At 43.8% G+C, this 25,118-nt stretch overlaps 1 protein-coding gene across 3 annotated transcripts in view; it reads left to right on the forward strand.

The window, feature by feature from the left end:
- The first annotated feature begins 15,394 nt into the window (after positions 1-15,394).
- LOC126048821 (ephrin type-B receptor 5) overlaps positions 15,395-25,118 on the forward strand; it is a 78,596-nt gene continuing 68,872 nt past the window's right edge. The window contains exon 1 of one of the 3 annotated variants that reach the window (XM_049824262.1): positions 15,395-15,530. The gene's annotated coding sequence lies outside the window, so the exon portion shown is untranslated. Of the gene's footprint in view, positions 15,531-15,742; positions 15,891-16,086; positions 16,386-25,118 lie in introns of those variants that run through there. The other 2 variants (XM_049824260.1, XM_049824259.1) reach the window with 2 other exon arrangements.

A 25,118-nucleotide genomic window follows, 5' to 3' on the forward strand; every position in this document is an offset into this window, starting at 1 on the left:
GGAAGTGACTTTGAAGTGTTGTGTCCAAACTGCTGGCACAGAAATAAACAGCTGAATCATTCATCTTCACGGATGAAAGTCTGTGAGGTTTAACCAGTTAGCTTTGTATCCAGTGTGAATGTCACCCTCTTGTTCCTGATTTGGACCAATGGAATAATAGAGCAGTTCCAGCCCCTTCCCTGGCTGCTGCAGATACCAGTACATAGAAATGTGATAATCATTTGACTGCATGTTAGAGTAGCTTTCTCATTTTCTTTCAACACAAGACCTGAGGTTTGGGTCATTTTAGCTCCTATAAGACAAAGCAAAACAAAAACACAGTAAAACAAGTAAACTACATTATCCCAGCAGCGCAGCAGAGCAGGTATCATGGCTCTACTGATTCCTTACTTGCTCCAAAGAAGTACGTGGCCACACACCAAGCTGTCCACATCCTCATTTCTACCTCAATAGTCAGTGAGCATGCCCTTATAAGGGACTTACATAGGTCCATTTTACATGTTTCTCTTAAACCAATAGCAGAGATCTCTGTAACAGCTAAATCTACGCTGAAAACCAAGTTCCTTCCTGCAAGAAATTTCAAGCAAACACTTTGAAGTGTATCTGTTGAAAACACACAGAAAGTTTCATGCTAACTTAGGTGGAAGTTTTTCTTATTCTACCAGACAGGATATTGTAATATATGATGCTTGTCTTCTTATCTACCCTTGTATGTTTTATTTTAACTTTTGGTATTTTGTTTTCAGAATAAAACAGAAAATGTTTAGTGTAACCAAGCAAAGCAGGTTTTTTTCTATCGGTGACTGCTGGAATTTTTCTGTTTGGAAACATGTGCTCAGACCTTAATAATTTTTCTTCCTTCTCCACCTATCAGAACCGGCATGCATGATCTTGTTTTGGGAAGAGCTTTATATGGGAGCCTGTTGTAGCCTTAGCACACACCAAAAGTGAAGGAAACTTGGGTTGTTCCTGAAGCAAACATCTAATAACTTCTTTTCCCTTAGTTGTCCCAGCAGTACCTGTACTAATTATAAACTCAACTTCCAGGATTCAGAGTGATACCACTGTCTCTGACACAATCTTTTAACCTGTGTTAAGAAGACTGATCACTGTTCTACCATGGTATTTTGGATGCACAGTGGGAACCATCACAGCAGTCACATTTGCCATCTATAGCTTTGAAATGAGGCCCTAGAGACCAATGCCAAAATCAAACAACCTAAGATCTGTGCTACTGAAACTATTCTTTCTTACTTAAGTGAAAGGATACCATCTGGTGGAATGAATGGGTGTTTACAGTGATCCCTAGGGGCTGTATTTCCCACAGTTCTCTATTTTTGCATTAGCAGAACTGCATGGAAGCCGAACTGGAACTAATGCACCAGAGGTATGTATGTCTGTCATTAAACTGGTGACTGTAAAACACTGAATTGAATGTGTTGACTCAGAAATACACAAGTTCTTTATCTGTAGGAGAAAGATCTCAGAGCTGATATTGAGAATGGGATTTCACAAAGCCAACATAATGCAGCTGAGGGAGGGAACTAGCGTGTGAAGTAGTTGATGAGGTACCTAACTAGAGAGGCTGTAAAAGTTGTCCTAAGATCCAGGTAAATGGGCTGGAAAAAGAAACTTCCTTTCACACAGAACATAGAGTTTTCTTCTGGGTCTGTGTGGGACTAGGGGCAGAGGGGTGGCCTACAGCAATATAATAGGTAAAACATTCAAGGAGAATATCTAGATTCAAAGCCCATGTTGTTGTTGTTTCAAACCAGACAAACCAACTCTCTAGTGTACTATATTGTAGGATATCGTGAAGTGATTAATGACAAATGTTTTTCTACTGTATAAAAAATACACATTTATAGCCTAGACTTTTCACATGAGACAGATTCTATGCCTGATTAATAAATATTTAAGTGAAAGTGAAAGAATTGCAAGAGGAAAATCTGACCCACAACATCCTGTTACACACCAGTGCTTAAGTCAAGGCCAAAGCAAGCACGGGGAAGAATAAAACCTAGTCTGCTAATTTGCAGCTGAGTATTTTACTTCTAGGACTACTAAGTGTGGGCAGTTGGAGGGAGAGACCTCATCACCTAATCCTGGCAGTGAGTTTGTTGGGAGACTGGACTTCTTGCTGGAGTTGTAAAAATAAAGGTATCAAAACATCTTGCTATGTCTCTGAGCATAACATGACCTGGGTAATCATCAGCTCAATGCTGAGATAGGCTTACTTTCTTCTCAGTGGGAAAGAACGTCTGCAACATGGGCTTCATGAAGTTGGTATCCAGGATCATAGGAAAGCTACATCTGAGGGCATATAAAGCAATTGTTTTGAAAAACTGCAGCACTACCATCTGTGGGACCAGACCACTGAACACTGCTACATCCTGACAGGGTATTATACAAAGCTGGACCAGCATATTCAGCATATCAGCAGTTTCAGCATGGATTTCGTCTGTTTCATAGCATCAACAGATGTTAAGAAATTATTTAGTTCATTTGCAGGCGTCTCTTAGCACTCTTTATTGATAGAATTCTGAATGCTACTATTATTCAGGGCTGAGTGATAGATTTCCTTTCAGGAGATATCTAACTCATTGATAGTGCCTCTGCTTCAGATTGCTGTGTGTTACTTGCTCAATGTACCTGAGGGTCATGGAAATTTCAGCACAGCACAAGACTGTTGCTCTTACTGTTAGGCCACTGGCGATGTAGATCTGGTACTATCACCTTCCTGCTCAGTTCTAGAATTTCAATCCAGATTCATTGAGATGGCTGCTTTTTTTTCATTTGAACCAGTTCTAAATTCTTATTGCAGATAGTACTGTTTTGTCTTGTCATCAGCACAGTTTATCTGGGCTGTGTATTTTGTATTCTCAATTATATTATTCTGCTCACTCTAGTCTTTCCTTCAAATTTCTGGTCTGACGTGCCAAGTTCAGTTAGGGCTGCACATGCCAGTTCCCCCTCTTATTTATCAGACTTTAACATAAGTGAAAACAGATATATCACTGTTTTGTTCCCTTCTGAGCATCTTATTTCAATTGAGTTCCTTTCCCCATTCTCCATCTGATTAATTCCATCCTCTGATCTAACCATCTCCTGAGATTAAAGAATTTCCATTACTTCAACCATAAAAGAAACATCATCTCAAACCGTCTTCTGCACTTGTGACGACATGAAAATATATTAATGTAGTTTGAATCACAGTGCAAATTTAAATAGAGAGGCCTATATAGGTACCTATTAAGACTTGAGATATCAGGTAGCCCGATAGCGGTGAGGCTGCTGCAGCTCCCTGTCTCTAGGTTCATCCACTAGCAAGGCTGAGCGTGTATTCCCAATAGCACGCAAACACATACACAATACAAATATACGTATACGTGCAGCCAGTCACACAAATCAATACAGACAGAAACGCTCATGCAAACACAGATGGCACTAACAGACCTTCATCCTGTGTCCCTCTCTGGCTGATCAGGATGAAGGTCTGTTAGCAGGTAACATGTATATAATCACGGTGCGGACAGCCCCAGGTCTAACTGGCCTTAGACAATCAGCCTATCCAGCAGCTGGCCCTGGATCCTTGGTATCCTCATGCACTGGCACCTGGACATATGAGCCCCTGGGTCCTGCAGCCCCACGTCCTGGTACAGAGCCCCTCACTCACAGGTACAAACCCTCATGCATTCATTCCTTTGCACATGTGTGCGCGTGCTCGCACACACACGCACACGCTGGACGCCGGTAACTGGCATTAGACACTCAGTCTACTCCCTGGTCCTCCAGTTAGCTCACACACCCACATGCACACTGCAACCCACACAGATAGATTGGATAGATTGGAGCACTGGGCAATCATCAGTGGCATGACATTTAACAAGAACAAATGCTGGATTCTGCACCTGGGATGGAGTAACACCAGGCACAAGTATAAACTGGGCACTTTGGAACCTAATGAACAGAAGCAGGTAAGATCTAACTACATACGGTTCTCAGAAGCGTGACTCTCACTGATAGACCTTGCAGAAGTAGCTCCATGACCTCTCCCATAAAACCTACTGTGTTTCTAGGATGACATCTCCCTGCGCTTGTTTGTACAAGGCCTGAGTTACTCTCTCAGTAATGCTAATGGGATCTGAGAAGGTTTCCAATCAATGTCTGTTTTGGCAAAGTAACATGGCCTTGCGTCATTGGCAAGACCTTGAGCTGGCCTTTTCTTAATGACACTCTGACTTTAAAATGCTCCCAAGAACGTTTTTGCACCAATCCAGTGGTCACTAGCCAGGAGAGAAAGCCTTTAGATGAGCCAGCAAGAGATTGTCAACAAGAGAACAGGGAATTTGTAAATATGTTCCATGAGAGACCACTAGCGCTTTTTCTAACAACAAATGCAAAGCAGGACAGTGGTGCACCTCACCCAGCAACACAACAAAAAGTACCTCCCAGGCAAGCAGCTCACAGCTCCTCCTGGCAACTGAATGCGCTCTGTCACTGCAAGGAAACTCCAATGTTCCTGATACAGAGCTGTGCACTACAGCTCACTTGAATAAAAATGCTTCGCTCACTAATGCTCAGACTGAGCTGCATTTCACCCTGTTTTTGCTTTAGAACTCAGCATCGCTTTCCTTTTGCACACCTCATGATTTTTTTTTTCCAAAAGGAGGTGTCTCTCCTAACTTAACTGGCTCTGGGTGTGGAATCCTGCTGCCCTCTGCTGCACATTTTCTGCTGTCTGCAAAAAAGACAATGGTCTTGACAGTAGCTGAAGGAGCTTTAGATCATGTGGCAGAAACCACGTATTAGTCAAGAAAAAGCTGCTAAAAGGTTGGAGGTTTTGTTGCTGTGGTGGCACTATGCAAGACCACCCTGACTTAGTCTCAAGTCACCTTAGGTAGTCCAAATGAAATTAATCAGGATGACATTTCTCTACAGCAACTTCCTTCAGTGAAGAAAAACTGGCTGTTGTGTTTGAATGTTCTAAGGTTTCACCAGTTGCAACCTCAATTTTCCAGTGTGTAAAACCCACAGAGATGTCCTAGGAAACGAATCACACTTACAGACAAAAATGTAATTATTCTACCAGAATTTACCACCAACGCAAGCTTTAAGAAAAATAGGACAATAACTTTAAAAACCTAGTGATAAGGACATTAATGTTGAGCTTTTCTGGGAGCAATAATAGCAAGGGAAGAAGGCCGTTTCTTCCCACAACAGAAGAAATGTAAGACCACGAGACAGGGAGAAGCAGCATCCTCACTGACAAGGCCACAGTCCCACAGTACCCAAGCAGGGCTGGTAACAATGAGAGGTTCCATCAACTGATCATCAAATAAATACAAAGTGACAAGCCAAGTCCGTGTTCCATCCATGAACCAAATCAACATGCCAGAAACAACAAAGGCAAACCTACAGCATAGCTTAGACAGGGAATGTGTGCCTAGGTTTGAGCTCAAATGCAGCTCCTGGGGCAATGGACAGAAACTGAATTGTTGGAGAGTACAGGTGAGGTTGTTCAGGGCAATTAAGGCTTATTGGTGCACTCAGGACTCTGATTGTCTTGGTTGAAAGTGTACAGAAAAAAAGACTTCTTTAAAAACTAACTTAATTTTCCACAGTGTAACACCACATTGTGTCACAAGGATAATGCTGAATTTAAACAGAGAGCACCCATTGTTTCAAGACACTTGCTGCAGCACAGAGAAGCCCAGCAGTGTAGTAGTTAGTGATTAATCACAGTCACTTAGAAATCATGAGTATCCCTGCAATGCTAGGTAGACATGGTAGGTAGTTTCAAAATAATTTCTCAGTAATAAGTTCAGCTGGTTGAAGGAAATAAACCTACCCTGAACTATGCAGTGCTAATAAGTACCCTTAAACAGAGAGGGTTAGTACTTTTCCAAGCTTTGTTTTTTCCATGGAATTTCTAAAATTTTTGTACACAATGCTTTTATACCTCTCCTTCTAGTAAATGGTACTCATGTGAAGCAGCAGCTGGAGATCAGTGGAGACTGAGATCCCTACTCGCAGGTTTTCTTGTGCTTTTTGGGATGCTTGGATGTTAAGCAGCATGCTGTTCTGTTAGCTAACAATACCACTTCTGTCCACTGAGTAGCACTGTTAAATTACAGAAATACAAAGTGGAGTCCTCTGCCCCCCAACACGTGGGTTTTGAAAGAGGCACTCCTAAATTGCATGCTTTATGTCATTTTTACACCCACAATGAACTAGAATTCCATGCTTTCTCGAAAGAACTAGGGAAATGCTAGACTCTCCACATATTACCTTAGCGTCTGAACCCCTGTATACAGAGTTCAGCGCAACGAAAATTTTATTACTCATTCTCAAACACCTCCACTGGCTCTCTATTCTCTTGAGATCCAGTTCAGAAGTACACTCCCTTCTCCAAGTTCTTCTTCAATTATTTTGTCTATTATTTTCACATATCTTAGTCCTCTCTGTTCACAACCTGGACTCTAATACATACAAACTGGGGAATAAGAGGCTGGAGAGCTGACCTGTGGAAAGAGATCTGGGGATTTGAGTTGATGGCAAGTTGAATATGAGTCAACAGTATGCCCTGGCAGCCAAAAGTGCCAACCGTGTCCTGGGGTGCATCAAGCACAGTGTAGCTAGCCAGCTGAGGGAGGTGATTGTCCTACTCTACACTGCACTGGTGCAGTCCCACTTTGAGCATTGTGTGCAGTTGTGGGCACCTCAAAATAAGAAGGACATCAAACTATTAGAGTGTGTCCAGAGGAGGGCAACCAAGATGGTGAAAGGTCTTGAGAGCAAGAGGTTTGTTCAGCTTAGAGAAAAGAAGGATGAGAGGTGACATCGCAGTCTACAGCTTCCTTAAGGGGTGCAGTGGAGGGGGAGGTGCGGATCTCCTCTCTCTGGTGACCAGCAATAGGACACAGGGAAATCATAGAATCACTTAGGTTGGAAAAGACCTTTAAGATCATCGAGTCCAAATGTAAACCTAACACTGCCAAGTCCACTGCTAAGCCATATCCCTAAGTGCCACATCTACACATCTTTTAAGTAACTCCAGGGATGGTGACTCAACCACTTCCCTGGGTCACCTGTTCCAATGCTTGACAACCCTTTTGGTGAAGAAATCTTTCCTAATATCCAATCTAAACCTCCCCTGGTGCAAATTGAGGCCATTTCCTCTTGTCCTATCACTTGTTACTTGGGAGAAGAGACAGATACCCACCTCTCTACAACCTCCTTCCAGGTAGTTATACAGAGCAATAAGATCTCCCCTGAGCCTCCTTTTCTCCAGGCTAAACAACCCCAGTTCCCTCAGCCGCTCCTCATAAGACTTGTTCTCTAGACCCTTCACCAGCTTCGTTGCTCTTCTTTGGATGTGCTCCAGCACCTCAATGTCTTTCTTGTAGTGAAGGGCCTGAAAAGGAACACAGTATTCGAGGTGCGGCCTCACCAGCACCAAGTATGGGGGACGATCACTGCCCTAGTCCTTCTGCCCACATTGTTTCTGATACAAGCCAGGATGCCGTTGGCCTTCTTGGCCACCTGGGCACACTGCTGGCTCATATTCAGCCAGCTGTTGACCAACACCCCCAGGTCCTTTTCCACCAGGCAGCTTTCCAGCCACTCTTCCCCAAGCCTGTAGCGCTGCATGGGGTTGTTGTGACCCAAGTGCAGGACCTGGCACTCGGCCTTGTTGAACCTCATACAATTGGCCTTGGTCCCTCGATCCACCTTGTCCAGATCCCTCTGTAGATCCTTCCTACCCTCAAGCAGATCAATACTCCCGCCAAACTTGGTGTTGTCTGCAAACTTACTGAGGGTGCACTCGATCCCCTCGTCCAGATCATTGATAAAGATATTAAACAGAACTGGCCCCAATACTGAGCCCTGGGAAATACCACTTGTGACCGGCCACCAACTGCATGTAAGTCCATTCTCCACCACTCTTTGGGACTGGCCAGCCAGCCAGCTTTTTACCCAGTGAAGAGTACACCAGTCCAAGCCATGAGCAGCCAGTTTCTCCAGGAGAATGCTGTGGGAAGTGGTGTCCAAGGCTTTACTAAAGTGTGGCTAAACAACAGCCTTTCCCTCAACCATTAAGCAGGTCATCTTGTCACAGAAGAAGATCAGGTAAGTGAGGCAGGACCTGCCTTTCACATGCTGACTGGGCCTGATTGTCAACCTGGACCTGGTTGTCCTGTACATGCTGTGTGATGACACTCAAGATGACCTGCTTCATAACCTTCCCCGGCACCAAGATCAGGCTGACAGGCCTGTAGTTCCCTGGATCCTCCTTCCAGCCCATCTTGTAGATGGGTGTCACATTTGCTAACCTCCAGTCAATTGGGACCTCGCCGGCTGGCCAGGACTGCTGATAAATCATGGAAAGTGGCTTGGTGAGCACTTCTGCCAGCTCCCTCGGTACTCTTGGGTGGATCCCATCTGACCTATGGACTTGTGTGTGTCCCAGTGGTGTAGCAGGTCGCTAACCATTTCCCCTTGGATTATGGGAGCTTCATTCTGCTCCCCATCCCTGTCTTCCAGCTCAGGGGGCTGAGTACCTGGAGCACAACTGGTCTTACTACTAAAAGACTGAAGCAAAGAAGGTATTAAGTACCTCAGCCTTTTCCTCATCCTTTGTCACTATGTTTCCCCCCACATCCAATAAAGGATGGAGGTTTTCCTTAGCCCTCCTTTTGTTGCTAATGTATTTATAAAAACATTTTTTATTGTCTTTTCATTCGATTGAAATGGAATGAAGCTGCCTCAGGGGAAGTTCAGACTGGACATTAGGAAAAGGTTCTTCACTGAGAGGGTGGTCAGTCACTGGAACAGGCTCCCCAGGGAAGTGGTCATGGCAGCAAGCCTGTCAGAGTTCAAGGAGTATCTGGGCAGCACTCTTAGTCATATGGTTTAGTTTTAGGTACTCCTGCAAGGAGCAAGGGAGTTGGACTTGATGATCCTTATGGGTCCTTTCCAACTTGAGATATTCTATGATTCTATAATTCTGTGATTCAGGAAGATAAGCAAGAGAGATGAGATGATTATAATAGATCATTCCCCACCATGACAAACAGAAGCAGTCATTCATTGCTACCTTCAAGGTGCTTGCTCACCTTTTCCATGAGTGCTGCCTAATACATAGGAGTTTTATTCTTTTCATGTTACGCTGTGGTTAAACCTGGGTGATTTCCCACCCCCGTACCCCCCAGTGTAGCAGATTTACTGAACAATGGCTTTTCAACAATTTCTAGAGGCATTTTCAAGTTTAGCTTTAGTTTCCTGCATAGTTTATGGAGGATTTTCTTTGTTTTCCAGCTTTCTTTTTGGTGGGTAGAGAACAGTTTCAGTCACTGACTGCAAGAGCAATGGGTAGTGAAAACCCATCCCTATTATGTGATACTCAGTATTAAAGGCCTCATACTCTAAGGACTGGCTTATGTCCACTTTAAACATATATCAACTGGATTGCTGCTAAAAGGGGCAGTCTTGCCTGTCCCTCCCCAACCTGCACATCCTCTGCCTTCCCATCCATCTTCCAGCTGTAGCATTTGTACAGCTCTGTAAAGTCTCCTGCACATACTCTAAAATTTTACATACAATTTTTGCTGAATTAGTTTTCAGCCAGATCAGTTCCTTGATCCAGGTCACTGCACAAATCTTTGCTGCCAGCACAGGGAAGGTGATAAGGACATACAGCTCAGGGCAGAGAAAAGAGAGATTAAGGTTGTCTATCTCAGTAGAGACTTGCATTCTTGTGGGGTTGAAATGTCTGTGGGACCATAGCCTTAGAAGCAGGTCCCATTTTGCACTACAGTGATTTTAAACTGTTTTCTACAAATATGTTGTCACCACCAGGTTCCTGAGCGTGCCAGTCTGTGCATGGGAGATGGAATGAGTGAAGGGAGAAAATCATGTTTCCTGTTGAGATGTTTTGATGCCTTGTAAGTAATTAAGCATTCCCTGGGGAAGAAACTGGCACCCCGGCTACAGACTGGGACCCAGGAACCACCAGGCTACAGACTTGTTCTGTTCATGAAACACCTCCTCTGACAGCAGATTTATGTATCTAGCTGTTCATTTCCTTCTTTGAAGAGCTCCTGAAATAAGTAAGTTAAACGGAGTATTTCACGCTAAACAAAATTAATTGTTTTAACACTTCCCATCATTCTTTTTCTCTCAGAAAGAAAAGAAATTATTTTACTCCAATCCAAACTAAACTTGTAGCTTTCCTTTCCTACTCATTTTTCAGCCAAGAGCTAAACTGAAACTGCAGTTATTTAGATAACTGTAACCCTTACTGTAACCTGGAGCAGGCTCAGAGACCCCGTACTTTGACACAGGGTGGTGCAAGCTGCCCAGTTTGGGAGCCAAAGAGAACCAGTCCGTCGCCACCTTATGTTCTCTTACAGAACCTCAGCTCCATTCCCTTTCAGCTTCCTGAGAGTGTTTAACCTTCACTGCTCTGCCTTTCAACTTCAGTAATGTACTGTCCTTATTTTTCTGCTGGGCTTCCAAGAACAAGTTGTATGTTATGGGATCTTTTTAGCAAGGCAATTTTGCTTAAATCTTTCATTCTTCAGATGAGCAACATTCACCTAAATCTAGCACAGAACTGCTCTAAGTGTGGAATACTTCCAAACACTCTTATTGAAGCAACAGAACACTGGGAGATAATTGCAGTTTATTTGAGCCCCTCTTCCTTCCAAGTCAAAAAGACAATACTGAAAAAAGTACAGTGGTAATTTTTCTATGCTATTCCAACAAGACTTTGCAATTCCTGTTGTTCTCAAATCTAGCAGAAATTAGAAGTCTCATGCTTGGTCAAGAACTGGGGTCACAGCATACGTCCAAAGGAAGCGAGTGAAGCTTGGAACATGGATCGACATGGATCAGCAGACAGAAAAGGCTAGTCTCAGGTGCTTGATAGAATACAGAGAAGATTGCCAGAGGTGTATACACATTTATAAGAGATATACACACCTTTATAAGAGATATACTGATACATTCATACTTTCTAGGGAGTTAATAGGACTTTAGTAACAACACACACAAGATAAATATACATCTCTCTCACTTATGGCTGCACGTTTCTGTCCCTGAGTCATGGCTGTAGGGGTCATGAATTATTCCCCCCCCCCCCCCCACCTTTGGCAGCTTCAGAAACCCTGTAGTGTCACATGTCCCAGTAAGCTTCAAATTAATTTACTAGGTCTGGGCATTCAGGTAAAAAGCTAGCAGCCAGTATTGAACTTACCCAGCTGGATTGCAGGTCTACACAGAATTGACTGAATATACCCAAAGTGCCCAGTCCCAGCATGGAACTAGGCTTATTGTAAAACCAGTCATGGATTTCCAGGCAGCTACTTCTCCTTTTAAATGTTCCCCAAATCCTGGACCGCAGCATAAATGACTGGTTTTCCTTCTGGGTGTTAGCATTATGAACACTAGCACTCAATCTGTGTGATGTGTGTGTCAAAATGCTTGGGTTGTATAGGCAGACTGCTAGAAAATGGATAGATTAACAGACATTTAGATTGTAGCTCCAGTGAACTGGCACAAGTCTAGCTGTTCTTTCACCTTTAAAAGTGTCATGAAAATTTGCAACTGGCCTGTGCCAATTGAGGAGGGAGGTTAGGATGTAAAGTATAGAATTACAAGGGTAAATATTAATTCATGCACATGAGGTGTCCCAGCCAAACTGGGGCAACCCGAATGTGGTTTTACACATGAATCTTATACCCTTCAAATGTTCAGGTACTACACAATTTGACTAATCACTAATACCCACAGTACTGATTACTAATCATAGTAAAACTCTGCAAAGCAACTATATTTTTGCAGCATTCTTGCTACTTTTCTATTGATCCAGATATCCTTGGAGTCAGTCGTGCTATAGCTATGCTTACCTATGATACCAGATGATGCTGGGAGGGTTTCAAAGTCATGGGCTAGGATGCTGGCGTTATCTTGGTTGTCCAGGGGGTATCCTTTATCCTTCATGGACAAAGCAAGCTTCCAAGAAGCAAAGTCCTTATTTCCAGGACTGGGCTGTCCTTTAGGTTCTTTTACTTGGAACCTGGAGAAACAATACAAACGTCTTCAGTAAAATTTCACTACGTCATAACAATACAGTGTATAATGTGAACTAATATATATATTAACAAAGTTAATACACTGTCATACTATAAAGACTGGTTGATATAATAGTTAAGGAAGGGAATTTTCATAACAACTGATACACGTACTTAATAGCAATAGTAATTAAAAATACAGGTGGATGCATATTCAGCTAATGTAGATTGGGTTTTTTCCCCTCTCTGGTTTAGATTTATTTCCATCAAAGCTTAGGAAACAATGCTCTAAGCAGAAGTGAGTGATGGCAGAGAAGGAACAAAGCAGAGAACAAGTCTGCTCTGTAAGCAGAAACATGCAGCCTATTCCAAGGGAGAACTGAAACCCGTAAGAAGCCTCCTTGCTTGTAGAAAATCTCCTTATTTGTGACAAAGATTAATAAATAAATAAATAAATAAATGCATTACTGTATACTAATGGCTACCAAGAGCCAGTGTAGAGACTGTGAAACTGCAGGGTCTGGTCTTTCACACTCCATCTTGGGCTGCCCCTCAGTCCTCTTGCAGTTCTAAGCTTCCCTAAATTCTCTTCACTTACCTCTTATTAATTTTCTGTAAGCTTCTTCTTTTTCTATGATGGGCTTTCTTAGGGAGAAAATACCTTTGTACTTCACCAAACACATCAACAAACAAAATAAGACCATAATATATGGTATCCAGAAGGGTATTATAAGGTTTTAATCTACTGATCTGTATGATTATTTTTCAGAAATCTGGGAAGGAAATGTGCTATTTTAGACTTTTGAAGTGATAAATCTGCCCTTGAAAAAAATCTTCCTGAAGATTTTATCCACTGAAAACAGTTCTGCTTCAAAACTGCTTGTCAAACATGTCCTCTCATGTATAAATAGTACCCTTCTTACTCTTTCCCCGCCTGCTCTTCTATTTGCTATTCCCAGCTCCTCCCTCTCTTCTTCACATGCCTTTCTTTCCTTGTCTGTCTTTCATAGTTACTCTGTGTGTATCTTGCTTTCTCTACCTCTGTCTTCCACCTCTCTCACTCTTACCCTCCTTTTTCTCTCTTTTTCCTTTGAAACTCTATTCCCCTTGTCTTAGCCTCACCCCTCGCTTTTATCCTCAGCTATTCTGTCATGGGTGGTTTTCTTCTCTTTGGTTTGTGTGGTCTGCCCTGCACATTCCAACTCTTTTCTCTTCAAGACCTAACATGTTTCACACAGTGAGGAGATTATTTATGAAATGAATTACGCTTTGCTATTGTGACCATTGTTTTAATAACTGCACCTTCTTCTTTTGCTTTAAATATTATGAGATCTGTTTGTGTGTCTGGATATTTGCAACTCATTATTGTGTGGAATTCTGTGTCTATAAAATCAATGTCTGTCTATGTAAGCTGGAGCACATGACTGTCTACATCAGTGGCCTCCAAACTTTTTTGATCATGTACCCCCTGTTGGTTAAAACCTTTAGCATACAGCCCCAATATACATACACTTACTTATTTACAAATTATATACATGTACTACTGAAGCTCTAATGTTTTATTCCTGCACTCCAGTGGGTCATCTTGCACACCCCATTGGGGTACATCCACCTCATTTTGGAGACCACTGATCTATATCATGCAGCCACACTGTGGCATAAGGTACGCTGTTTTTCTCACATTCAAGATTGACCTGAGAATCCGATACATCCGTGGTAGTCTGGGATGGAGAGCTTGTGTTTCTCTGTCATGTCTGGGTGTGATTGCTTACATTCTGAAGATGTAAATGCATGCATTGCAAAATGCTGCAGCACTGAAGAAAGAACATTTAAACTCTGCCTTAAAACTAATCCCTAGTAAAGACCTGACTGTCTGTTGTCTTGCCTTCCACCAAGTGAATTTTAAACAGGGGTTGGATGTTGCCCGTGCATGTGTGCGTCCCTGTAGCACAGGAACTTTTGCGAAACTTCCCTGTTCAGAGTAGCACCTCGCTCATTCTTGGCTTTCATTCCACAAAGGGGGGGGGGGGGGAATATTCCATTACCACAAAGGGGTGGAAGTGTTTCTGCAGCTATTGAACAAAGCAGCTAGTTAACCTCTTTCAAGCCCCCGATGCAATGGTACAGTCCCACTGCTCCTTTCTAGGAGCCTGACGCTCCTCCTGTACTACAAGGAAGAAAGGAAAACATATGTGCAAAAATTTGCTACCGAACTGAGTAAGGACCAGATTCCAAGAGGAGCTGAGTACCTGCAATTTCTCCTGAAGTCAATTTCTTTTAGAATCAGGCCGGGGCGGGAGTTGGAAGGAAAGAGGTCTGTTGTAATTGGTGTCTGGAAAACCCCACAGAGAGGATTAAGAAACTATGCTGTCTGGGAAGAGGTAGGTATTTGTGTTATTCCACATATATACAGAACTGCTAGAAAAGGCTGTGCTGTGTGGAAACTAGCCATGGCTTTTTGAACTCTGAGATGTGGCACTATCTGCTGATAGTAGTTCTTTTAAGCAGAAGTTTATACATTTTATCATGCAGTGGGGTGTCCAATGTGCATTGATGCTTTTGTATGTGTACCAGCATTTTACACGGAAGGGAATCATGGTCACTTTATATTGTATGTAATGTGAAGCTCATACTTGAAACCAAAGGAAATTACTTTGGCAGCAGAAGCCCCAAATTCTGCTCTGTGTTTTCGCAGAAGTATTTGTGAATTGCAAGCCACTGAGTTTTGATATATTTTCCATTCAGTCCTAATGGGGACACTTTGCTTGCACTGTAGCTCACAGCACCCTCATTTTCGGCCACTTGTCTGTGTCACTCACCGAATGGTACGTACAATCAGCGGCTTATGCAGCATGCCTCATCCTCTAGCATTTCTCCATCATCAGCCTGGTGACATCTGTAGACTGAGCAGGTAGACTTGTTCTTGCTCTAGCAGGAGACAGGAGTGCCCCCAAAAGATGCCTCCAGTCCTTTGTCTCTACACTGGAAGCTGAGGTTCTCCTTTGGGAGAATGGAGGAACCCCGGTTGATTGATCCGTGCCATTGCTGGTTGAGTTGAGGTTTGTTAGTACCTGGAATCAAGGAGGCACCTCGCCTCTGTGACATACGATCTCGAGCATCTGGAAGCGGCGTGCAAGGAAGCACATACACGCTAACGTTAAGCCTGGTTGCCACAGAACAACAACGGATGCCACAGAGCAGTGTGGATTTCAACGATGCCAAGGGAGACTGACCAAGGCTCGGTAGTTCGGGCGTTACTCCCGTACTCCCGCACCGTACCTTCCAGCGGGAACCTGGCGGGGCAGAGGGGGCACGCCGGCCATCACGCTCGGGCGTCCCCACAGCAAGCCCGGCCGCAGCGAGGCAGCGGGGCGGGCAAGGCGCGGGCCGGGCCCGCAGCTCCGGCGCTGTGGCGAGGGAAGACCCACTCGGAGAGCCCCTCTCTGACAGACGGTGGGTGGGCGAGGCGCGAAGGGAGCCCGCGCCGCCAAGCCTTGACTCGAGGACGGACCCCGGTGCCGCCCAGTGGCTGTGAGGGGGAGAGAGAGAGAGGGAGAGGGAGAGGGAGAGGGAGAGGGAGAGGGAGGGGCGGGTCCGCGCCCCGCTCCATCCATCCCTGCTGGTCCCGGCGGCGGGCAGCCCGCGGCGGCGGGGGACGAGGGGGCCGCCGGCGGTGGGACAGGGGACGGTGACCGCCGCGGATGTGACAGGAGGGGCCGCCGCCGCCTCCCACTGTGGGATCTGCCTGCGCCCCCACCCCCATTTGCCGTCGCGTGCAGCTGCGCTAGGCTGGGCCTCTGCAAAGGAAAGCAGGTCGGGGGCGGGGGGAGGAGGAGGGGCACGGCGAGGAGGGGAGGGGGGAAAGCAGGAGAGCGAGAGAGAGGAGCCCTTAGAAAGGGACGAGTCAGATCCCGGGAAGCGGGAGGGAGGGAGACTGCCGTACGACAGGGATCCGCGACGGCGGGGGGGGGGGGGGGGGAGGGGGAGAGAAAAATCCGTTCCCGGGGAAGGGCCTGGGGAGGAGCGCGAGGATCGGGACCGCTCGCAAGCATCCGACCTGTTGAAGGCATCGATCGAGGGCCGGGGGCTGTGCCCAGGGCCGGGGGACAAAGCGGCAGTGGGTGCGGAGCGAGCGGGACTTGGCGCTAGCCCGTCGAGATGGTGTGGCCGACGCGGTGAAAACGGCCTTTGTCCAACTTTTCTGATGGCGGGAGGCCGGTCGGCACGGCTCTAGCGGGAAGGGCTCCTGCGAAAACTGCTCGAGTAATGCTGGGAAGTGAAGGGGTTGTTGCTGGAGTCCTGCAAAAGGTATTGTGGCGGGCGAGCGGGCCGGCGGGGAAGGGCATTGTGAGCCTTGGCCGAGGAGGTCTGAGGAGGAGAGCCGCGGCCGAGGAGATCCTCGGGTCTCTGGCATCGGGTGGGGGGGTGTCGCGGGGGCACAAAAGACGCGAGTACTACTTCTGGAAGGGATTAAAACTCCTAAGGTTGTGGGTGTTTTCTCCTCTCCTGGTGTCCCCTGTCTGTTACTGGGACCGGGAGTGTCCAGAGAGACCCTCCCCCGAGCGCACCCCCCTCCTGTCAGGTGCCGTGTGCCGGCACGGAGGGAAAAGCTGCGAAATCGGGTCGCGGTTTCCCTGCTCACGGAAATTGCTCTCCAACCCGGGTGTCTTGCACACAAGCATGGTGTCTTTGGTCCGCTCCTATGCGTGTTGTTTCTCTCTCTCTCTCCTCAGCTCCTTGAAGAGCCATAGTTAAATGGTGCCTTTGAAGTCCCTGGAGCAGGAAGGCAGGGGTAGATGTGTGCTGGTGCAGGTTCCCCATCCTCGTGCAACGACACAAGGAAGGCTTTGTGGCCTTCTCTGTGGGTAGGGTTGTTTAATGTTCTTGTGGGGGACAGATGGCTGTATGAGTGCTCGTGGCAGAGAAAAACCATGTTAACCTATTTTTCAAGGAGATGATGCAAGTTACTACTATCCAAGCTAAATAAATCGGTGAATGTGGGAGGGGCTGTTGTGATTTAATTTTTAATTTTAAATTTGCCTTTCACGGATCCACTGAGATGATTTCACTTACTCTGAAGTTTGTCTTGCTATTACCACACTCGTTTGGCTGGGAAGAAGAGTGAATATCACCTGCCTCCCCCACAAGTTCTAGAAATAAGACAGTAAAGGTAGGGAAGCAAATGTCCCAAGGGCCATCCTTCATCAGCAGTGATATTAAGTCATGCAGATTGATGAGGAAGGAGAGTGATGAGGAAGGAGAGTGAGAGGGCAAATGGAAACAACAAAGTCAAGACAGTAGGAAGCGTAGCTGCCACCAGACACATCTGTTACAGAGACAGGTCTGCAGCCTGGGCTGGGGTGAACAAGGGAGGCTCGCTCCCTTCTTCCTTGTTATGTAGGTTCTAACCAGCAACATGGAAACTGGGTGTTGGTGCACCTCTTGTTTAGTCACAGCTGATCCACCTGCCCCAAGCCACTAATACAAGATTTAGTGAGTATTTTTAGGTCTTTCTTCATTCCCAGTTTGAAATCATTCCAGTGCTGAGGTTCCTTTGGGACCAGGAAAGGAAGAGATAATCCACAATCTAATAATCCTTTTTCTTTGATGTTACCCGATCTCTGTGCTGAAAAAAAATATCTGTTTTTCTCTAGAAATTAATTCCCTAAATTCAACACCTTGCACCACTTCAGTTTATTTTGCTAGTGTTTTGGCAAGCCTCAGATAACTGCATGTAATTGCATCCTTTCCTTTACTGCCTTTTGCATGTATGTCCTCTTAGCCAAATTACACGTGCAGTTTTTAATTCCTTGAAATGTATGCATGCCCCTTTAGCCACTAAAATGTTTTTTCTTGTCTTCTGGGTTCTCTATTTGACTTTATTGCGCTTGCACTGAGCCTCATGGAATTGTTTGTATGGCCATGTGTTTTGATACTTGGAAATACCATTACTTTGGGGCACTGGAGTTTGTATGCCAAAACCCTGCAGAAAGGCATGTTTTCTTGCTTTGTTCTGAGGTTCTCAGCTCTTCCAAGCTGTTATCTGTGGCGAGAACAGCTTGGGTTATAGAGACTGGTTTTGGAGGGGGTTGGGAGAGGGCTATCTCCTCTCTTTTCTTTTGCCCAAGGCTGCTACTGTCTTCACCTTCTGTATTTGACTTGCAGGCTGACCAATGACACAGTGTGAATGCTTTTGGGGGGAAAGGCAGCTGATGGCTCCAAGGAGACAGCTGCTTATTCCCCAGCATGCTCCCATAGGCTGCCAGCAGATGTGTCTGACAAGAGAGCTGATCCTTCAGTCCATTGAGAATTGTCATGTTTATGCGTATACAAATTCACTGTGTACATTCCTCTTTGTGCCTAGGTGCAGATGTCTCCCCCTTCTCCCCTTTGATACTGCATGTACCATATGCAGAGAATCATGTAAGAGATCTACAGTTTCTCACCCCTTGCTTTGTGTGCCTCCATTAAGATAGAGCTTCTTTGTGGTCAACTCTCCTTCCCTGTATACCTGCACTGTTATGAGATTTATGCATGCTTTTCCTCTGGCTTCAGGAATGCTTCCCTCTATAGGTCTGCTCCCCTTAAAACCCGCTTTCCCTTGTTATCCATGAACTATCCCTCAGCAGCCCCTGTGTAAAAGGTTCTCCTAAAGTCCCTACAGATGAGTGCAAAGTATTTTTAGAACACATTTAAGGTTGCGCAGTTTATTTTTATTTCTCATTTCTGTGGCCATGTTGCATATGTTTGCTGCACGCACAAACAATAGAAGATGGAAGAAGTAGAAACTGGTATGTATGGTCAAGCTAGACCTTTACAGTGTGGTTTAGCCACCAAAAAGGATGGCAATATTACCCAGAAAAGGTGCTATTGTGAAAAAGTGTTTGTTAAGAATATCGCAGATCAGCTGTTCTCAGTCATAAACATATAATGATTTTTTTCAAAAAGCTAAAAGACATATTTTTATGAAGAGAAAAGTTGATTAAAGCTTTAGGAGGAATCTGATGAGGGTCCTACAATTTTGTCATTATTTTCTCATGATTTTTCTTAAACCTGCTTTAATATTGTATTACTGTTATATCTTACTGTTTAAAAAAAGGAAAATTTGTATTTTGTTAGGAAGTTTTACATAATCTTAGAGCAATACAATTAACATACTTTTTCCAGCTACGAATTCCACACATTCAGCAGTTTTCCAGCTCTTTGCAACCTTATCACTTAGCTTCTGCCTGTTAAGTCATTGACTGGACATCCCTCTTCTCTCCATATTTGGTCTCTTTGGCAACCTTGCAGTGTAGTGGACTTCAGGAAGTGTGCCCAAGTATAACTTACGTGGATTTTGTAAATAATTCTGTAGATGTTGTACAGCAGCAGACTAGCTCTCTGTCTTGACTGGTGCCAGCTGTGCTACATAAACAGACCCCCAAAAGAATAAAAACTCCTTAATTACTCATGTCAGCCATGGTACTCTGACATGTGAGCAGCAAATCTGCTGAGTAAGAAAATGCCATTTCATGTTGTCACTCTTCTCACATTTGATTTATACAAGGAGTTTTAAACTTCATAAAGAGAAGAACTACACTAGTACTTTCTTCTCAGAAGCTTGTGTTGTGCTTTTAAGACATTCCTCTGCCACCAGGAATAGTATTTTATTTCAAGTGTACTATTAATACATGTGGTATTTAAAAAAAAATGTGTACTTTATGGAGGTACTAGCGCAATATTTTATACAGAAGATGCAGTCTTGCCTCTTAAAAAGTCACTGTGGAGCAGGCTGATGCTCCTGTTGTGGAGGTGCTACTTGAAGATTGCTCTTGAGACCACTTCTGAGAAAAGCAGCAGCTTTGGAAGTCAAGCTCTTCCAGTCACTGGTTTCAATTTTCCACGCCTCCAGAGGCCCCTGTGCATTCTACTACTCAGGGCTTGCTTGTCAAGAAAATTTTTGTTGAAGTGTTTCACGTGCACACACACTCTCTCATATGCATGTATACACGCACATGCCCATGTATGCACACAACAGTTAAAGAGGAGAACAAAAGTGCTATCGTGGGGGTAGAGAAGATGCTGGATACTACGAGAACACAGCCTATCCAGTCTGAAAACTATAGCCTTACATATGAAGGCTGGATCCTTAAGGTCTTGGTTCACCTTAGGATGGAAATTCTCACGAGCCCAGACCTGTATATTGAAACATACATGACTTCATTTTCAGACAGGCTTTTTCTTTTTTTTTTTTTTTTCTTCCCAAGCTTGCCAAGTAAATGATTCCTCTGCTGATTCTGCAGTTTCCAAGTGCAGTTCTTTTTCTCTGTGCCATGTCTCTGGAAAATATCCAATGTGTCTAAATCATGTAATTAAACCCTAGAAGCTAGAGATTGAGGACTACTGACTCTTTGTAACTTATTTCTGTTTTAGCATACCGATGTTCCTCCCAAGTTACTGTAAAGCTTTCAAAGCTCCCTAAATGACCTGATCTCTCTCCCACTTACTGTAAAACACTCACATGGTATGAATCTATTTGGCCCAGCTGACCACTTCAGAGACAGTGTGTAGGATACAGACGCCTGTGTGGAGGCCTTTAGCATCAGGCTTACCACAGGTTCTCTCAGATCCTGAGGATGTCTACAAATGGAAGCAGGGTTCCTTGGCAGAACGCTCTTATCTTCCTAACTATTCTTTAAGAAGAGGGTGGGATGTCACAAGAGGGATATTGTTGTGGCGATTTCTGGAAGGTTTTGAAAAATTTCAATTTGGAAATTCAAATTGAACTGTTTATAAAACTGAATTTCCAAATGTTAAGTTTCACTCACGGCTAGGATCAGTTTGATTCCAGTAAGAAGAATCTGAAATGCTTTCTGCACCAGGAAGATGTTTGAGATTATTCCTTCTTGGTTTTGAGCCAGGAAGAAGCTGCTGGAAGCACAGCTGGATTGAGATGCTTGCCTGCAGTTGTCTCTCAGCTGGTCCCTTCCCTTGCTAATGTCAGTAGGCTTTGAGCTGATGCCAGCAGCAATGGGAATGCAAATATGTACTGGCATTTTCACTTTTCAGTGAGTTTGCTAATCCCGTTTGGACCATGTGTTGTTCATAAAGGGGCCACCATATCAGCAGTTATCACTGCCATCATTATGGTATCAGGAATGGAGTAGGTCTGATGAGGAATGTTCATTTAATTACTAGTGCAGAGAGATCTTAGTGGCCTTCTCCTCCAGTATCTAAGCATGTTAGAAATCGGTAAAGGTGCAGTACAGCGTGATCTGAGAACAAATTTTGCTGACCTGAGTATGAATCAGTGGTCTGTTAAAATCTAGCAGACAGATAGAGGCTTGACAGAGGGAATTTTCTGTAGTATACATGTATCTTGGTGGTGTGTTCTGCTGGGACACGTATGCGGAGTCAGATGCTGAAGAGTAATTAGTTTTCTTTTAGAGCCTTACTGTAGCACCTTTTTGCTCAGGGCCCCAGGCTGAACACCAAGAAAGACATTTGGTGAAATAACGTAATGGGAATGATACATGACTTGTGCTCCTTGTTTCAGTCAAAAGTCCTCCTAACGCTGCCTGGAAGAATCATGTTGTTTCTCATGGATGATTTTACGCATCTTGAACTAGAAGTGTGTCTGGATGGTCTCAGAGAGCTGCAGGTTGCTGCAACTAAGGAAATCAAATTAGTGACTAGATCCCTGCTACCTGAAGAGAATAGCTTAAAAAAATATTTCCTAAATAGATTCTTTTGACTCTGTCTAATGAATTGCCCTCAAAAGTGTGTGCGGTGACAGGGTGTAAAGAAAACAAATCAGTCTTTGGAACAGAGTAAAAATAAAAATGTTCAATTCTTTAAAAGAATTAAGCTAAAGCAAGATTTACTCTCTTTAGTAAAATAACACCTACTGGACAACTCTAATTGAAAGGATCAGAATAGGCTCATTGAATTGTTTTACCTGTCTTGCTTCTCTTAGATAGTCAGTACCAGCCCACTGTGTCTAACAGCGTTACAGAGGAAAGAAATCAGAGTGGGAAGGGAGAACTTGCCCTAAAACCTCAGAAGGTTATTTTAACATTTTTTGATGATTCTTTTGAAAAAGGCTTTGCTTCCCCACCCCCACCCCCCCAGGTCATAGCAGATCAACCCAGTGTTTTCTCCTGTATTTTCTCTTGCGCTTCTGTACCTATGGTGTTGAAATTGGACAATCCCTGACTTTATGGCACTAATTCAAATGCACATGGGCTATTTGTATTTGACTGTGTGAACTTGTCTGCCACAGCACTGAGGAACTGGGAGCTCAGTGAAGAGCAACAGAAGTGATTAGGAGACTGTAGGGAATTTTTGGCATGGTATTGAAAAGAAGTGGCTTAATGATGACTGAAAAACGGTTGCTCTGGAGTACCTATAGTACCTGGGAGACTATTGACAGGATCCTAGGCAATGTGGCTAAAGTAAAAGGGCTGGCTAAAATTGCCTGAAGTAGATGATTTCAGGTTCAGCATTAAGGCATGTTTTCTTCCAGCAAGGGTCTAAGTAGATTATAGGAAGTCATGGAAACCCTATTGCTTATGTAATTTAAAAACATAACTAGGAAAGCTTAAAGGAATATGCAGTCAAAAATCCTGCAGTTGACAGGGGACTGTAGGCCAGATGTTGTCTAAATAAAGATGCCCATCCCCCTCTTTTAGTTTCTATTATTACAGTCTTACCAGCAACTGGGGAGGGACTACCTTCCCGACAGAAAATGTATCTTGGATCTGCTGTGTTACAACCAAGACTGGTTGGTATCCAAGGAAAAAAGTGGTGTGTTGTACTAACTCCATTTTTGGTGTAATCCTTTGGTTTGAAGTTGGACATGGCTGTAACAAGAGCAGTGAGCCCCAGCATCCACACTGAAATATAAATAAACCTTTGAGACACAGAGAGGCAGGATGAGCTCTGAGATTTATATGTCATTGCTTTCATTTCTGGCATGAAAAATAATACAAACGTGTTAGAAAGAGATGCTATGAGCCTGAAGTATCTTTCTACTGTAACGTGCTTGGCCTTCCCTTTTCCTCTTAAGACTTTTTCTGTTCTGCTGAAGTATTTATTAGTGGCACGTTAGGTTCCTGTTTCCTTCAGGGTGGAAACAGTGAACTGGAAATGCAGGATGGAGGAGGAGGGAAGGACCTGAGAATGGGACTGGCTGCTCTGCAAGCTCTGCCAGTGGCAAATTCAAATTTTTGGTGGGGCTCTAACCTGCTTTCACTGCACAGGGACTCCCTATGATGCTTCACTGAACTCAGGTAATTGTTCCACCTAGTCATTCCCTTTCAGATCATCTCTCTCTTCTTTGCAGCCTTGATCTCGCTTCACTTCTTCAAGCTGCCACTTCTGCCTCATTGCTCTCTCAACTGTTTCCTAGACAAGAGCCAATTTTGGGCAACCTGACTCCCAGAACCAAAGTTAGAGCTTGGTCTAAGCCTTGAACAAGCATGAATCATTAATTTTGTCCTCTAAATAAATATCTGTATATCATTGACAAAAGGTAAAAGAAACTTAGTGTTAAAGACCAAGTCAGATGTTTCTGAAGTTGAATAGGATCCTTATATTGTCTGTTCTTGTTGCTTAGTTCAGTCTTTTTAACAGTGAGACCAAGGTAATGTGAGGGAAGGAGGCTGAGTCTGAATGAAGATTATGGATTTGGAGACTGGAACTGAAAAGGGCAAAACTGGAAAAATCAGCGATTTTCTTAAAGTTTTTCCAGAATAAGTTCTAGGTCTCATAGTTCCTGTCTCTGTGTTCTTACTGTGCCTTGAGTGATTGCTACCAAGGTAGCTCCCTTATTGCTTGTTACTGCACAGTGCAGTAACACCTTCTGCAAAAATGGTTATAGACAGACTGGTTAGTGTTGCTGTGCAATTCTGCGGAGTATGGTCAGTGCAGTGCAGGATTATTTTGTAGTGTTTTAGTGTGTAATGGGAACATGAGGCTCAAACTAATGGTGGAACAGTCAAAATTCCCATCTAGGCAAACAGTGGTCATATAAGGATGAAAACTGTGTAGTAGAACTCTTCTCTGAGCCATTTTCTCTCTCCCTCATAGCTTCCTAGTTTTGTGCATGTATTTCCACATCAAACACTCTAATTTACATGCTGGAGCTAAAGCTTGTGTACTGTATAGCCTGTTGGTGCAGTCAGCAAAATTTAAGGGAATTGACTTGACTGAAGATAATTTCTTATTCCCACTTCCATTCAGGGAATATGTTACATTACAGGCCTCTGTTAGGGCAACCCTACGAACTTGAAAGCTGATATTTGCAATGAGGTGGGGGTATAACGATGGAAACTAGCTGGTAATCGACTGCATGGAGTGGGGCTGGGGGAGGAGGTTTGGATAGCAAGATCAGGGCAATTAAGTCAGTAAAGCAATTGTGCTTCAGTACTTTTCTGCCTTGTTGTTTTACAAAGAAGCATTCTTTCCTTGCTTCTCTTAACAGGAATAAAAATGGTGATGATAAATAATGTTAATAATTAAATAGTTTTATAAATAAAAGTAGCCTCTATCCGCAAATGCATGCAGCCAACAATTTGAGAACTAAGCTCTATGACAGCCCAAGGCTGTGAAACTGATTAAAATGGAAAAAAGTAGTTATAATTAATCTTTAAATCAAGAAGCACATTCTCTGAAAACCCAAGTTGCCTCCTTGAAGCCAGAAAGGAGGTTAATAAAAAGAGCAGCACTTAAATAAAGATGTTTTAATATTATTAGTTCTTTCTGCAGTCTGTTTTGGAAACGTCAGTTTCTCTCATGCAATGAAACGTGATTTCAAAATGCAGGGAATATCCATAGAAGAGGAACACTATCTTTTAACCGACTGTCAGTGCTGCCACTATCTCCTAATGGACAGCATAAGTTTGGATACTGTGAATATGAATAGCATGCATTTTCTGCTTATGCTAAATATTCCTTACTCTAAAACCCTCATAAAGTCAAAACCGAAATTAGATATGAAGTCAGTAAGTATATTTTTACAAAAAAAAATGAAGATTCTTTACTGCAGCTGAAGAAAAA

This window comes from Accipiter gentilis, chromosome 21, assembly GCF_929443795.1.
Source record: "Accipiter gentilis chromosome 21, bAccGen1.1, whole genome shotgun sequence".
NCBI lineage: Eukaryota > Metazoa > Chordata > Aves > Accipitriformes > Accipitridae > Astur > Astur gentilis.